Source organism: Danio rerio, chromosome 8, assembly GCF_049306965.1.
Source record: "Danio rerio strain Tuebingen ecotype United States chromosome 8, GRCz12tu, whole genome shotgun sequence".
Lineage (NCBI taxonomy): Eukaryota > Metazoa > Chordata > Actinopteri > Cypriniformes > Danionidae > Danio > Danio rerio.
This window is the reverse complement of record NC_133183.1, coordinates 42715104-42732428: the sequence shown is the minus strand read 5'-3', so window position 1 is coordinate 42732428 and position 17325 is coordinate 42715104. Positions and strand designations below refer to the sequence as shown.

Below are 17325 nucleotides of genomic sequence, written 5' to 3'. Positions count from 1 at the left end.
GTTTATATTGTGGTGTCACAGAATACATTTTTACTGTATGAAGGATGGAGACAGATACAGAACAACAGCAACTGGAGAAAGTTGAAATCTTGAAGGTAAAAAATTTGCATTTAGCTTTTCATTTAGCATTAGTTTATATATTGGGCCTGTAATCATCCATTTTAGAAAATGTTTTATATAAATGTATTAATAATTGTTTCAATATTTCAGCAATTAATCCAACACTTGCACTGATTCTCAAAATAAAAAGAGAAATATGTCACTTATATATACTTTATATATACTTTAAAATGTAAAAAAAACAAACAAGACAAAATTGTTATTTACAGATGTGTGTATTCAAACTATTTAAACTATCATTTAAGTACTATATAATGATATACACTGGTCAACATTTAACCTGGATCATCACCTTTTGTCAAAGTTGTCCTAAAACTATTGAACAACACCCGTTGCATAACTTTTTTGATCCACTTTGAATGTTGACTACTGTATATTGCTATCAGGATATGCATTTTTTGTCATATTGCCCAGCCCTAGTATTTGACCTTTTTTGTTTAATTTTCCTGTCTTATATTACCATTTTCAGTCATTTGTTAACAGTAAACCAGCTCTAAAAGAACTTTAGAGGTTAAGGATTACGCACAAAGTTTGTGTAGAGCCCCCATAAGTCTTTCAGTGGTTGTTCAACAGCATTTGTTGAAAAGCTTATGCTGTCTTTCTATGATTCCCATGTAAACAGTAGACAGTGAAGATCAGAGGTGGAGCCCACGTGTCACTGTGTGTGACTTTACTAACATACTGTGTGTGATACCACAGCAATCCTTTAATGTAGGCCATGAGATCAGAGCGCTCTCTGCTCTACTTGATGGGTCAGAAGAAATCAGATTAACAGATATGAGATAACACAGTGCCATTACGGATATATGGCTCCATACAGGGATTTGCAACACACAAGCATCTTAAGCTCTTCGCTTACCAAGACATCAATGCCCACTGTCCGCAAATAACACTCCGCAAATCCTTCTGTGGAGGAGGGGAAACTATCAGAGCACTCTAATCACGTAGAAACGAGGGAGGTGCGCATGGTGATATCTCTAATACTTTAAAAGCACACTGTTAGCTCGACTAGGATTTCATCGTGTTGTTTAGAAGTACTGAAATTGCAGTGCAATAGTATTATTTATTTAAATGTAATGATAAGCATGATATATATATATATATATATATATATATATATATATATATATATATATATATATATATATATATTTATTTATTTATTTATTTATTTATTTATTTAAAAGAGCTGTAATTTACCGAACTATGCTTGAGACGATTGTATCACAGAATGGTTTTGAGATTAAAAAAAAAAAAAAAGAATAATAAAAGCAGCTTTTATAAAAAAAAGTCCATGGAAGACAAAGAAATGTTTAACCTTTTTTTGTCGTTTTAAATGATGATAATACTAATTATATAAATTTTTGTCGTGTCTGATTTTATATTTCTCATATTTTTATTATTCATTAATTTCTTGTCGGCTTAGTCCCTTTATTAATCCGGGGTCGCCACAGCGTAATAAACCACCAACTTATCCAGCACATTTTTATGCAGCGGATGCCTTTTCAGCCGCAACCCATCTCTGGGAAATATTCACACACACACACACACACACACACACACACACACACTACGGACAATTTAGCCTACCCAATTCACCTGTACCGCATGTCATTGGACTGTGGGGGAAACCGTAGAACCCAGAGGAAACCCACGCGAACGCAGGGAGAACATGCAAACTCCACACTGAAACGCCAACTGACCCAGCCGAGGCTCGAACCAGCGACCTTCTTGCTGTAAGGCGACAGCACTACCTATTGCGCTACTGCATCGCCATTTTTGAATCATGTTCTACAGTTTTTCTATTGGATTGTATGTATTCATGTATTCATTTATGTTGTGTTGTGGATGGATAAATATAATTTGTAAATTGTGTATTATTTTGAGACTATTCTGCCTCCATAATAAAGTTGAAGTTGGAGTTTAATTTTTTAATTTTATCATTGGAAATTCCAATTCTCATATTTGCTGTTTTAAAACCTTGCAAGCACATATATTTCATAATGAATGCGTATCAACATTACAAGTCATAATGCATTTAAATTTAAAATTGCATTTATTTATTTAGCCGACAGTTTTAGCCAAAACAACTTACAAATAAGGAAAACAATAAGTTATTCCTCATAGAAATTCAAATAATCATGTAAAGTACTGGTAATTCAAAGTTCTAGCCATTGTCTTGAAAAAAAGAAAAGCTATAATAGAGAGAGGGATTAAGGAAACAGGGAAAGTAGAGAATTCTTTTTTGTCAGGAAGCAGTTAAGAGCTCACAGAAGAGATGAGTTTTCAGCTGTCTCTTTGCAAGGTTCGCACATTTGGATTTGAGCCAAATCATAGAGCTATGAGAGTCTGAGTTTTTAATTGCGCAACACATGTCTCATGTGCCGCTAGTTCTAGTTCTGCTTTTGAAATATTTGATTAGGCCTGGCGTTTATTATAAAGGTGTTATTATGTAATAAATGCCACTTTGATTTCTGCTTGCTTTATATTTTTTCATTACAGACTGTTGTGAATCCTGTTCAACTTAAGTGATTTGTTGTGCAATGATGGGGATTGCTTGAAATAATTGTTTTGGTAAAAGATAGTTCTGGTCTTTGATTCTGATTGGTTGATCTGCGTTTGAAGCTGTGATAAAATACTTGGCAAACGTTCCAATATCAGTCAACTTTCTGCACACATGAAATAAACATCTTATAAAAGCTGAACATTTACATTTAGCCATTTAGCAGCTGCTTTTGTCCAAAGTGACTTACAACTGAGGAGGCATTCAACAGTTCAGCAAGAAGAGGTTATACACAAAAGAAGTACCAATTCCACTAAGAAACTGGAAAGAAAAAGAACAAAAAAAAAACTTTGAATTGATTGATAAAAGGAGTACATAGGGAATTGTTTTTTTTTTTTATTTATTTATTTTTTTTTTAGAGAGAGGAGAATGTTTCTACAGGTGGTTTGTCAAACCCACTGACCTGTGTTTTTCGTGTTTGCTTTTTTTAAGATATGGAGTGGGTGTAAGAGCGTGTTCAGTACAAAACTGTCGCAAATGTCTTCTAAAGTCTCAGAGAGATGAAAGAGTGTTTTCTACAGGTGGTTTATCAAGCCCACTTACCTGTGTGAGGCACACTCACAATTGTTATCAGCAGTAATGCCCATGAAGCTGTGGTTGCAGAGAACAATACACTCCCTGAATACAATGACTTCTTACGCCTATTGGTATATTGTACTCTAATACTGGTATAATTAAATTTAGGCACATAGTTTCTATTTATTTCTCGCAACAAAGCAGTCTGAACATATTATAATATATATTCTTCTTAATATAAGATAAGATAATATAAGGTAGCATAATATCCCAGCAAGCATTTTTTGTTTTTAAAAGATGTCTAACAGATGTCTAACAGACGACCAAACAGTCATCTTGGCCAAAACAAGACTGAATTTGGGCTGTCAGTGAAAATCTAATGGACGTCTAAGAATAGAAAACTAGAACTAGTCATCAAATAGACGGAAATTAATGACTAAACTGATAAAGTCTTTCTAATCTGTCTATTTGATGACTGGTCTAGTTTTGGGCTATTCTTAGACAAATCTTAGATTTGGATCAAGTTTAGCCTTGTTTTAGCCAAGCTGTCTACGTTTAGATGTCTATTAGACATCTATTAATCATAACATTGTTTGCTGGGATGTGTCATCTCATGGTTAGACTGCTGTAACTACTACTGTCTTTTAACCAGTGTTTCTAAATGTTCATTTATAAGCTCCAGTATTAGAATACTTGCATTGGCTTGCGGTCAGGTTTACAGTGTATTTTAAAATGATGATGCATGCTTCTAAAGCTTTACATGGTGTCACCATATTACCTTACAGAATTGTTAAATCCATACACTTCTAGCTGGAGATTTTGTTCTCTTCAGTCTAACTTATTATTATTATTATTATTATTATTATTATTATTATTATTATTATTATTATTAATACAGTGTATTTTGAAAGTTTTATATCCTATGATTTTTATATAGGCTTGAAAATTAAAGTAACTTTGACTTAATCTCAATCCTGACATTATTTTCTTTTAACAACTAATTAAATTAATTGTATTTGTTTCAGAATTTTATTAATGAATTAATTTTTATTTGGACTTTTTAAAAATAATAATTCTGAATTATGCTCTGCCTATTCTGATTTTATCTTACAATATTATTATTATTTTCTTTTTTATTATTATGATTATTATTATTATAAAAAAAGAAAGTCAGATTTGTCATTTTAACATTCTGAAAAAAAAAGAAAAAAAAAGAAATTGGCAGATATGAATAAAAATGATGCTATTTACATAATGCACTAGCAGAATTGCTACCAGTACAGCGTGTTCCAAAGCAGTCATTTATAGGGTTCCATTTCAGCTGTGGACATTGTAAGCTCATTTTACACGGTGCAAACCATCTGCATGTTGTCAGTTTATTTTCAATAGAAGAGCTGTGGCAGACTACAGATCAGGGACGGCACACCATGAAAGATAACCGTTACAGCTTGTTGTTCACGTGTGTGGAAAAGTGGCTGTACACACGAGACATGGCTTACAGACTGCCCTGCTGAGGATGCTGCCTTTTGTACAAAATGGGCAGCTTAATAGGTTTTAGAATGGAGGCATTCTGTTTAGTTTAAACTTTATCATAAATTCTGCTTTTCAGAGAGCTAATTTTTTTCTATAACACTTGTGACAAATCCATCTACACAAATAATCAAAGACTCAATACACAATGACTACACATGATGATAACTTACACAAGTTTAAATGACAAACGCAACCCCTAACATTCCCTACATACAGTTCTCAGCTTACAGTATGTAAGTACACCTATCACAAATCTATTGTTTAATTTCATATTTTAATAGCAAGCTACACAATATTATATATATATATATATATATATATATATATATATATATATATATATATATATATATATATATATATATATATATATATATATATATATATATATATATATATATGCACATTAGATTAGTCAGTACTGAAGCCAAATCTGGAGCTTATCTAACAAAATAACTTATGATAACTGTCCAAAAACTATTAAATTCAAATTTTATGTTATAGAAAAATATGAAATACAAATTTAAAAAAGAGAAAAAAAATCAAGACAAGCAAAAAAAAAAAAAAAAAAAAAATGGAAAAATGTAGTAAACATTTTGTAGGTTCTATTTTTATTTTTTATTTTTTGCAATATTTTGCTTGAATTTAATTGTATTATCTTTTAGTTTTCCTAATATGTTTGGTAACTAAAATATTATTTTAATAAATGAATCTGTTTAATAAATCTGTTTTATTCAAATGCACCAAAACATTATCTATATTTACTAAAAATGGATAAACATATTTATTTTTAAAATGGGGTGTACTTGATCATGCTGAGCACTGTGACCCAGAACCAATGTATGGAACAAAATGAATAATTTTCTTTCCATGCCAAACATAATTTGAATTATGAAGTGAAGAAATATCGACTTGAAAAACAAAATACGTTTTGGTTTGTAATATACGTTGCCAAATTTAAAAGGTAATTTTTCCTCAGATTATTTATTTATTTATTTATTTATTTATTTATTTATTTATTTATTTATTTTTATGAACCCCAAAATTACAGACATTTAAATAGTTAAATCTAAGCCAAATATTGCTGTCAAAATCACCAGTGGTCTAATCCTTACAGATCACTGGTAAACACACAGATGGCACAGAACTACAAATCCGTCATTATATGCACTACAAGTTCCAGTCATGCACCACACACCCTCACACCAGTTCCTGATCCTGACTGATTGACTGAACACACAGCTGAAGAATTGTCAAAGACTGATAACTAGGACTTTAAATACAGCACACACACACACATCTGGGCTGACTCGTTATACTGCTTTTATAAACATTACGACGCGGTTTTCCTTTCCTTGTTTTTGACCCTCGCTTTGTATTGCTTGTTAATGTTGCTTGCTGACTGCCTTTTGACCATCTGCCTGCTTTATGATCTTGACTCTGGATTTCCTGTGTACATCTGTTTGCCCCTGTGTTGACTGTTGCTTGCCTGACCATTCTTGTTAATAAACCCTGCGTTTGGATCGGCACTCTGTTGTCACCATCCCACTTCACAATCGCATTCTAACTAACATCAATGGAAAGTTAATTCAACTTTCATCTAAAATATAAGCTTCAATTAAAATAACAACTACCTTAATGACTGGTTTTGACATCCAATGTCACATTACAAATCATCATTCAATTTGTAATTAATAACATTATTTTATTCTCATCAAACAGTAATCTGATTTATCATAACTGCCTTTGAGACAAAGGTTTCATTTATTTATTTATTATTTATTTGTTTATTTATTAATTTATTTAGTTATTTAAAATAATTTCTTCTGGCAAGAGAAATTTTATGGCTGCATTCTGATGGAAGCATTTCAGACTGTGAGCTTGTACTGCTATCGTGTTTTTTAAATACAACCATAATAAAATCAACAGATGTGCAATTATACACAGTATAACGAGATTAAACTAGCATATAGCCTGTTCATATGCTTATTTTTAAAACTTAAAACTCCAATCAATGCAGCCAGACATAAACTACACTGTAAAAAAGTGATTAGTAGGTGCAGTAGGTGATTGTCTTCAGAAAAATGTTTTGTTGTTCTGGTTGAAAGTCTCTTCACAGGCCAATAGTAATGATTAAAGTAAATTATCTAAATGTGTTTATATGTATTTTTACATTCTGGCTTAATAAAACTAAACAATGTTCATCCAATTATTCATTGCAAGGCCAACATCCCCCATAATTCCGATAAGTAGCTCAAACTGTCAACAAATGTAAATTCGGTCTTCTGTGCATCTCTGTTCACGCATATTCAGCATTCGTGCAAGCCCACCTGCATGAGCGCCGCACGTTCACGACATGTGCACATGAGACAGTCACAGTCGCAGTAAAACTTTTTGAAATCCCGAATCAATATTGGAGTGAGTTTTGCACGCTGGAGCAAGGACAACACCATGGCTGAAGTATTTCTGACAGGTAATGTTCTGTTTTAAAACTATTTTAGTCACGCAGAGCTGATGTAGATTGGGTTGTGTTATGAGTGGGTTATATGCACAGAAGTTCACTGAAATCTCCCGGTGAAAGATTGATGTGACTATTTTCAGTTTCATAAGGTCCTTTTAAAGCATTAATAATATAGATTTATATTTAGTTTAACAACAGAACATCAGTAAATAGCGCTATTCCACCTAACCTGCTTTACTGAGCTGAAGTTGCTTTTATATTCACATTGGTTTATTTTTGAACAATGACAGCCCCCCTATTCTGTTTAGCATGCTACTCTGAATATTAGCTCTGAAATAGCATGTAAGTGTGGCTTAGTAGGTAAATTTCCTGCACGCCGCCGGCCAACCCCTAACTACATTTCTAACTGGCGATTGACATGAACTGGTCTGCTGTCGTGTCGCGATACACGCGTTCATGATTACAGGAGGCATGGCTTTGAAACGGTCACCAGACCACCTACTGCACCTACAGCGAGTAAACCAATTGCCTTAAAAGCAAGAAGTTGACTTTACAAAAATAAAGTGCACACATTACAACTTGGATTTGTTAAATTGACTCAACTTTTATAATTATGCTAATTGTACTTACTTTTTTAAAGTCAACTAATCCCTTCTTACAGTGTCAAACTATTTTAGCATTCTGTTTAAATAATTTAAATAATTACTGTAATTATCACAATATTACATATTTGGTGCTTCATTAAGTCTATAAAATCTACAATTATTGACTGTATTGAAATTTGAAGACACACTAGAGTTTTGAAGAGCGTATTTATTCTCATTTATGTCATTTTGCTAGATACAGAGAAGCTGGGATACTACATTTATTTTTAAAAAGTGACAATGGGATTACATAGTTTTTTTTTGTAAAATCAATTTGTTGATTTTAAGGCCATTGGTTTACTCGCTTTAAGTAGCTAATCAATGTTTACAGTGTATAATGTAAACACACACAAAAAAAAAACAGACAAAAGTCATGTCAATACAGAATATCTTGTGTTTTTTTTGTTTATTATATGCTCATGTTGGCTCATTTCTGCTGTATCTTCAACTCATTTGGCCTGTGAATGCTCTGTTTATACACTTTGCAGTATAAAAACACCGCAGTGCAGTTTGTATGCAAGTCCATTCGGCTGAATATAAAAAATAAAAAATGTCTGGTTGCCAATCATGTGTTTCAAGTGAAAACCAACATTTGGTGAATCTCTAATCACGATGACTTGATTTTCATGAAAGCACACACATTTCAAGCACCTTTGGATCTGCTTTGAATGTATCGTCACACCTGGTTCTGCAGGAATTCACGGACTGTTAAAACGTTTAAAATAGACAACTTAAAGATTGAGCTAACAGCGCTGCTTCTGCTGAACTGAAGTGTGTCATATTGATTAAGACTGTCAACTGGAAGATAATTATTATGAGTCCAGGTACTGAGGCTGTGCACATTCTCCACCTCCACCGAGTCTATTACCAAAAGCCATAATTAAGCATGACAGCTGTAACCATGGGCAACCACTTTCATCGCAGGGTTATACATCACACTTGTGCAACAAATGACCACTATTGATAGTTTTCAGTCACAAGGCCTGTGAGGAGACAATGGGCCATAATGGAAGCCTACACTGGCATCTCCATAGAAACTCTGCACAAGCCTGTCAAATTTCCTTCTGCTTCAAGCTGCACATATTTGGATCACATATCAGCAGAACAAAAAGTAAATAGAGATATGTTGCATGAACAAAAATTGTACATTAAAATTTAGTATAATCAAGCACAGCTAGACTCAAATAAAGGTGTGGAATCATCTCAAGGATGATCAGAATGGACAGCAATTGAACTAAATATATGAGTGTGACAGCAAAGGTGTCACTCTCAGAAAAAAAAGGTAAACGGTGGTAGAGATAAACTTCCTTAAAGAACAGTTTTGTACATTTGTAAAAGTTGCACCTTATATGGTTCAGAAAAGTCCTCCTTTGATACTGCTCTGTAGCTTTTATGGTACAATTTAAATAAAGGTACAGAATTGTTCTCATAAAAAGGTACATAAGGTTTGGACAATGCCTTTAATATAATATCTATGAAAATAAATATTACTGGAAAGGCAAAGTGATTTTATGAATAATTTCCATATTAAAACATGAATCATGATTTTAAAGCATATGTTTAAAGAAACTCACAAACATGAATTATTAAGTTCTAATATAAAACAACTGGTAAAACAAAACTATAGGTATTGTAACAAAAAGCATTCAGTTTCATTATTGATATCTGCACCTTTTGGCGTTTGCTTTCCACTACGTGAGCTGGAAAAAGTCCTGCATATACAAAGTGTTCATGCAGACATTTTAGTATTGTAAAGCTAATCAAGCATTGTGCATATCTTGTTGCAATACTGAAGCATAACTCTATTTCTATTTTAAAATCAAGTCAATTCAATGAACTTTTAAGTGATTACAAGGTATTGTGTTTTTTTTAATTGTACATTAAAATTAAAAATGTAAATACATTTAAAATAATTATTATAAATACATGTAAATATATTTATTTATTTTCAATAAGTGTAAGTTTATTATTATTATTATTATTTTACAATTATTATCCTAAAAAATAACAGAAATCATTGATAAATGTATTTGAAAAACAATGTAAAGACACAACTATAGTAATATTCTAAGACTTTTGCATGAATATTAATTATGACAGTTCAATAGAATATAAAAAGTATGTTTTATAGAATTATCTGTAGACCTGACTCATGGCCGAGAATTAATATTATGATGTCCTAGTTACCTCCCTGACTCATTATTCCTTCTTTCTGCTTCATAGCCATGCTTAATCAAAGATCATCATATTATATAAACTTTAGTTTTGTCGACGCATATCGGTGTGCATGTAAACATCCGGGAACCGCTGCAGCATGTGTAAGGTGCGCGGGAATGGCTTTCTGAGCACATAAAAAGGTACCCTGTGACAAGGGTTTGTACTCTCTTAGGTACAACATTGTGCCATTTTTTTTTCTGAGAGTGTACATTAATAAGAAAAGAAAATTAACTTAGCAAATGGCTGCAATGTAACAAAGAGTGAACAATTGAAGAGGGTCTAAATACTTTCCGTACCCACTGTACACCTACTGCCATATTTCAGCCATTGTCCCTTTTGGACTTTGCATTTATCAATGTATATTACATGCCCAGGTCATACTGTCTGTGATATTGTCATCCAATTAAACAGCAATACGCTTTTGCCTGTTGTAATTTGAAAAATATCCACAACCCTGACGTTTCCCTGAACATTTTCATTGGTTTTATTCAAATCTATTGATATGCTTGACAATATACCATATCATTTTTAGTGAAAAGAAGGACTGCATTTATAATAAAAAGCATTGTATAATTGCAAGCTGAAAAATAAATATTAGAAGCAGTGGCTAATATATGGCTTCTTATAAATTAAAAACCTCAAAATCAAACTTAAAATGTTATACTGTTCAATTTTGAATGACTGAATTTTCACTTCAGAAGAAACTTCTAGTAAAGATCAACAAATTGTATTTTATATTTAATTTCAAGTTGGTATATTGCTTTTTCAGTACAACTGTGACTTGACTTGTGGATTGACATGGATAAAAAATATATATAATTAAAGGATCTTGACATTTTCATTACTTTTATTTGACTTAATTTATTGAATCCTCAAGAACAGAGACACTTTTTCTGAAACTTGGACCATAATTCTGGTCCAAAGGGGTTAAAAACAGTCAATTCCAAAACTCCAATTGTTTATAACAATCTTGTGGAGAATCCCTCAGTGATGACAGAATATAATCTTTTTTATTATTATTTGGTGTCTGTTTCTTTTGGTTAGATGACTATTTGCTGGTAGGGAACTTTTATTCCTTCGTTTCTACAATTTATAGTTTGACTGCATTTTAATGCATACTTTAACTGGACTGCAAATTAGAAAAGAAAATGTATGGGTCAAAAATGTTGCCGTTTGGCTTTAATCCACACATTTTTCCTTCTCTCCTAACTTTTTTTTTCTGACGGTATTCTGTAGATGTATGTCTAGACCACTTCTTTATTTTTTCCTCAATTTCTGTTTAACAGAGAGAATTTTATTTTACTATGATGACAGTAAATAATATTTTACTAGATATTTTTCAAGACACTTCTATACAGCTTAAAGTGACATTTAAAAGCTTACCTAGGTTAATTAAAGTAACTAGGCAGGTTAGGGTAATTAGTCAAGTTATTGTATAACGATGGGTTGTTCTGTAGACTATCAAGAAAAAGGGGCTAATAATTTTGTCCCTAAAATGGTGTTTAAAAAATTAAAAACTGCTTTTATTCTAGCTGAAATAAAACAAATACGACTTTTCCCAGAAGAAGAAATATTATCAGACATACTGTGGAAATTTCCTTGCTCTGTTTAACACCATTTGGAAAATATTTAAAAAAGAAGAAAAAAATTTGTAGGGGGCAAATTATTCTGACTTCAACTGTATATGCTATATATTTACTGGTTTTGAGTGCAAATAGAGCAATTTCCTGGAAATAATGCACAAAAGGACTTCTAAAAATATATCTTTAATAATTTTAAAAATGATATTGTGACTAATTAATGACAGTTTGTGGTAATTGGCAATCATTCATTATTATATTTGAATTAAAGTTTGTGTTGTCAATGAGACTTGCTATTAAAAATATTTAGACATTCAGTATTATCATTTAGTTTTTTACCCTCAAGCTAATTCCCCAAATTGAGCAAAAAAGTTATCTAAACTATTTTACATAAATAATGAAGCAAATAGACTAGTTATTTGTTCCTCATACAGGATGCGCTAGTTTATCAAAATATGTGAGTAATTGTAATGGTCTATTCATTTTCCAAATCGTTAAATAAATTTTTTTACAGATGTTTTTTACAGATGTACAGTAAAAGGCAGTCCATGGCTTTCACTTAATGAAAATAAAATCGGCTATACATCTTAAATGAGCCCCTAACTATAGTTTTTTTGGTACCAATTTCAACAGCAAAATGTTTTTGATCTTTTCAATTATTTAAATATTTAACTGTATATTACAGATTAAATGGGATAGTTCAACTAAAGTTGTTTCAAACCTTTATAAGTTTCTTCTGTTCAGCAAAAAAAGAAAGATATTTAAAAACTGGTTGTCCTGTGTTTTAGTCTATGCTCAGATTCAAATAAAAGGAAACATACAGAAATAGATGTACTTTAAACATGTTTTATGAAACAAAAGCTGATAATCGTTCGACTTAAGTTTATCATACTATTTGTTTTTAAATGTAGTTAACTGATTTAGGGGATTTGGTTGTAGGCAGGGTCGGATTAAGAACATATTGGGCCCTGGGGCTATAGCAAACCCAAGGGCCCTATTTATTTCACCACCTTGCAAAAGATTATTATTATTTGCTATTTTTATTATTAATTTGCTAATTCATATTATTATCTAATTTTAAGTATTTATTTTATATTTGAGCATAAAGTAGGTATACAAGTATACAAAATTAATCAAATACCATAAACTAAAAAAAACAAAAAACAAAAACAGAATTGCAATACCTCCTAAATGAGTACTCAGTAAATAAATAGGATTATCTTTAAAATGATTTTTTTTTTTTTTTTTTTTTTTACTTTAGCTAAGCAGAAATCCCTAAAATATCTTAAAAATTGGTGCTTCAAATTTCCCATTTGGTCTTGAGTCAATCAATTACAGAAGGTTAGCATGTTTTTTTTTTTTTTTTTTTGCCTCAGATATACTGTCTGATGAAAGCCAGCGCCAATTTTGCATTGCTCCGGATTATTACAGTCGTTTTTATAAAAGGGGAAATTAAAAGTTTCTAATTGGTTAAGTTAGACTTAAACCAAGTATTTCCTTAAGATAGATACTCTGCAGCGATGGAGATGGATGCCTTATGTTATGGTAAGGCATTAATAGGTTTTTCACACTTTTAACCCTTAAAAGTAAACCAAATTCAGAGTCAACAGTTAACAGTTCGCTTGTACACTTCATTTGCGTATTTGTGCTGTCAGTGTCATTTATTTGACGGATGCAGAACATGCCCCTTGTACGTAAAGGATATAGGCATCAACGTGCATTTGACAAGTTTATTTTCTTCATGAATGGACTAAAAAGAAAGAAACGGTCTCTTCTTCACTCCAGTTGACACATATTCTGTCACCATCTGACAGTTACTGAAAGGATTGTTTATATAAAGCGTGGAGTTTCTGTGACTGTCCTAAGAACATAAATATATGAGGCACATTATTGGCTATTGGTTGCTAAGCATCTAGCCATAGTACCACACTGTGATACTATATAGATTCACATTGTTTTAACAATGCAAACACAGTGTTTTAGAACTCAGGGCAAAATGCTAATCTTCTGAATTACAGGTGTGAAGTTACTCGGGGGTGAAAAACAGTGTTTAGAACAACAACACCACAGCGCTGCATATAAAACCCCTACAGATTCTTCTTCAAAGATACTCAAAGTCACTAAGTTTTTCTCTGCTTTCTTGGCATTTTATAAGATTATTACTATTATTATTAGCATGTGTGGGAGTAAACAGCACACACTGGATCTGATTCAACTAACAACACACTTTTTTAAACCAATTATGCTTAATAAGCCAACAATGCATGTAAATGTGTTAACCAGTTTTCCTTTATCAGAGTAAGTATCAATTGCTTAAGCATAAACTGATCATCACCGCTAGATTTTTGCCATTTACATTGATTTTGCCAGCATGTAAATGCATTATCTTGTCAGTTTATTGAAGTATGCATGTGTGATATATGATAGGAATGCATTCTCACTGCAGATTTAAGTCATTTAGACAGAGCAATTGATTTGCAGTAAGATAGGAAGGAATGTATCTTACCACAAAAGATACTTTTATGACCCAAACAATTATACAAAGTATAATGCATTTCTTCAGTTTTAATGACTTTTTAGACATATAACAAATACAACAGATTAAAGCTGCAATTCAGAACTTTTTACATTTAAAAATCATTCAAAGTGAATTTCTGAGAGTGATTCACAGGCTTACCTTAGCCTGATTCACAATGGTAAGCTTGTAATAATGTTTTCTATGTTTTTGCAGGAATTGTGGGCTTGCTGTCATTCATGTTTGCTCCATTATGTCAAATGTGTATACATACAGGAGAGTCCTGGCTACTAGGCTCTATCACAAGCAGATATCTTGTAGCGCAGGTCTTAAAAGATCACTAGACAGCTATAGAGACAAGTTTGATTTGGAGTTGGAGCTAAACTCTGCAGTACACCAGCCCTCTAGGACTGAGTTTGCCCATTCCTGGTTTAGAGTCTTTTCTGTTTTCTGACAGAATGTAACAGAGTCTGACAGGAATACATTTTGTAGGAATACATCATACTTTTCTTTGTATGAAATTCAAATGTTAAAACATTCAGACTCTAGAGAAACCGAAAGCTACAGGTAATGGTGATACACACTAAATGCAGTCACTCAATGCTGATGTTGTAACATTACAATCCCCTGAGTCCTGCAATACCCTTCAGAACATGAATTAAGATATTTTAAATGAAATCTGAGGACTCCCTCATCCTCCATGGACAGCAAGGTTCTATTCAGTGGTTCGACTAAAATATTATCAATCTACGAGAATACTTTTGTATGCACATAAAAGGAGAATAATGACTTTATTCGGCAATTACTCTGTGTCAGTAAAGGGATCATGAGAGAGCTCATGTGCTCTTTATGTGTATTATACTTGGTCGTGCTAGTAGCATATTTCATGCTATGTAAACACATTTTAAAGGTCCAGTCAAGTGTTTTGAAATGAGCATTTTTTATTCAATGTTTGACGTAATCTCAAATGAAAAATTAAAAGAGGGTGGGGCATTAAATAGCTCCTCCCCTTTAAAAACAGCCAATAGCATTTTGTTTTTATCACAGCTCTGTGAGTGAGAGTAGTTGAGCATTAAAAAAAAAGCAAATGAGAAGCGTCTTTAAGGGGACAGGGGCATGATAGATTTGAGAAACGGAAGTATGAGGTGAAAAAAAAAACTGTTGATCCATTTAGGCGTAAATAACAAACTACAAGCTTTACATGTCTGTATTGGTTTTATATGTTGTAAACATGAATTTTGTCATTTTTGTTTCAAACTAGCTTATTTATATCCTTGAAGACTAACATACTTATAGTAATGTCTAAGAATATTATTTAAATTTCACTGGAAATCCTTAAACCATGACTTCTGTTGCATGATGGAAGCTTCCTTATTTATAGTTGTACTCACATTATATGCAGCTCTGGTGATTTCAGTTATTATGTAAACCATAACGATTTTTCAGTCTTTTGTTAAAGTGTAGTGCTTATTTCTTGAGGTGCAGATGGATATCACAGATACTTTAAATGTTCAAGAAACCCTTAAGTATAGTAGTTTTTTTTTGAGATTTTAACAGATTTGTGTGTATTGAGCATCAGTTAAGACAATGTTAGCACCTGTCAGCTTCAATTGTGGGGAAAACTGGATAATTTTGAGCTTTTGTCAGTTAATTTCATCGTCCGAGTTTTAAATAATTTTTGGGGAAGGATCAAAATTGGTGACGTAGTGCAAAAATGCTAGTGGTTTGAAGATGTGTCAGTTTCTTATGATTAATAACGTAGTTTCCTTACACCATGAGAAGTCCCTACTTTTTAATTAGTCATGAGAGCACGTGCTTTCCAAAGGCAAGGCAGACCTGCCAAGCTGTGATACCCAATGACTGCGTGAGACTGTGTCCGCGCACGGCAGTATTTAGCTGGTTAAAAAAGGTTGTATGTGTTTCTTTGATCCACAGAGTTTGTTGCATGCTTTCAGGAGTGATACAGCAAAGCTGTTGGTTTGCAGCAAGCATTTTTGTCGGGACAGCTGTACGAAAATTAGAGAATGGCGGACTATGTGTATTATCAGTTTTGTTCGTTACTATTCAGACACATCACCTATATCCGTGCTGCTGTTCTCCTATGTTTAAAAACCTCCGGCAGGGTAATGGTTGGAATAGACAAGGAAAGAGACCTGCTGCACTGCTATCCACTGTATCTGCATTCAGACCCGAGCATTCAGGAAGTCCTCCTCATTTATAGTGTTTACATGATTATTCGTATATAAAAAATTATTAGGCCCACTCCTCCCTCTGCTCACAGTGCTACACCCCCATTATGAGACTTGAACCAAAAGAGGGGCCTTTCATGGCCCTTTAAATCGTTTTTGTTTTTTGTTTTTTTTGCAAATCCTGTTCTTTGTACATGATACTTGTTATTATTGAGACATGATAATACCGCCTAGCAATCAATATCAATGTGTGGGGATAACCGCAATACTAAGTCACGGTGTGGTGGGCCTCAAAATTGCTGGGATTTGTATCCTGATATAATGTTAGAATATACATTTAAAAGTGACTTGATGTGTTTATACCACTTTGATATGGCTGTGTATTCTGACACACTATTCTGACACACATTTCTGTATAAAACGGCTTCCAAAAGGTTCTGCATTATATGAACCCTTTAGCAAACCATTTAATTTACCATGCATTTTATGCAGTTTTGCTCACACGGCTGATCAAATGATGTCATAAAGCTTAAGCAATTAAGCAATTGGTGATCAGCCATTGATGATCATGATGATGATGATGAGGTTGGAAAGATCTGTCCTTCACAACAAACATGAGCACATGCAGTAATATCAGATCATTCATTCAGATATTTTAATCTGGCTTCAATCTGAACTTGTTTAAAGAACTAAAATAGCCAGAAATCAGTTATTACAATTAAAAGATCCAGGATCTGCCAAATCATCTTAGATAATTTAGGCGAGGTACAAAGAATAGAACACAACTTCCAATACTCATAGTTAGATATGCTAATTATTAAGTGAATTCACTACCGGGAAACAAACAGATTTCTTTCTGAGGTCTTGTATATTCAGTTTACTTGCATTGCCAGGTTATTTGTTTCCATGTAAACCAAGACCACAAATTATTTCATTACGCTAATATTTGCGAGTTATCAGTGTATTGGAAAATGTCCTCTCATGAAC

The 17325-nt window shown here is 32.7% G+C and overlaps 1 protein-coding gene and 1 long non-coding RNA gene across 3 annotated transcripts in view; one reads left to right on the top strand and one right to left on the bottom strand.

Moving 5' to 3' along the window:
- si:dkeyp-14d3.1 overlaps positions 1-17325 on the bottom strand; it is a 549509-nt gene that overhangs the window by 5637 nt on the left and 526547 nt on the right. The gene's annotated exons all lie outside the window — the stretch shown is intronic.
- The window catches only part of LOC141375881 (uncharacterized), a 61893-nt gene that overhangs the window by 25569 nt on the left and 18999 nt on the right, over positions 1-17325 (top strand). The gene's annotated exons all lie outside the window — the stretch shown is intronic.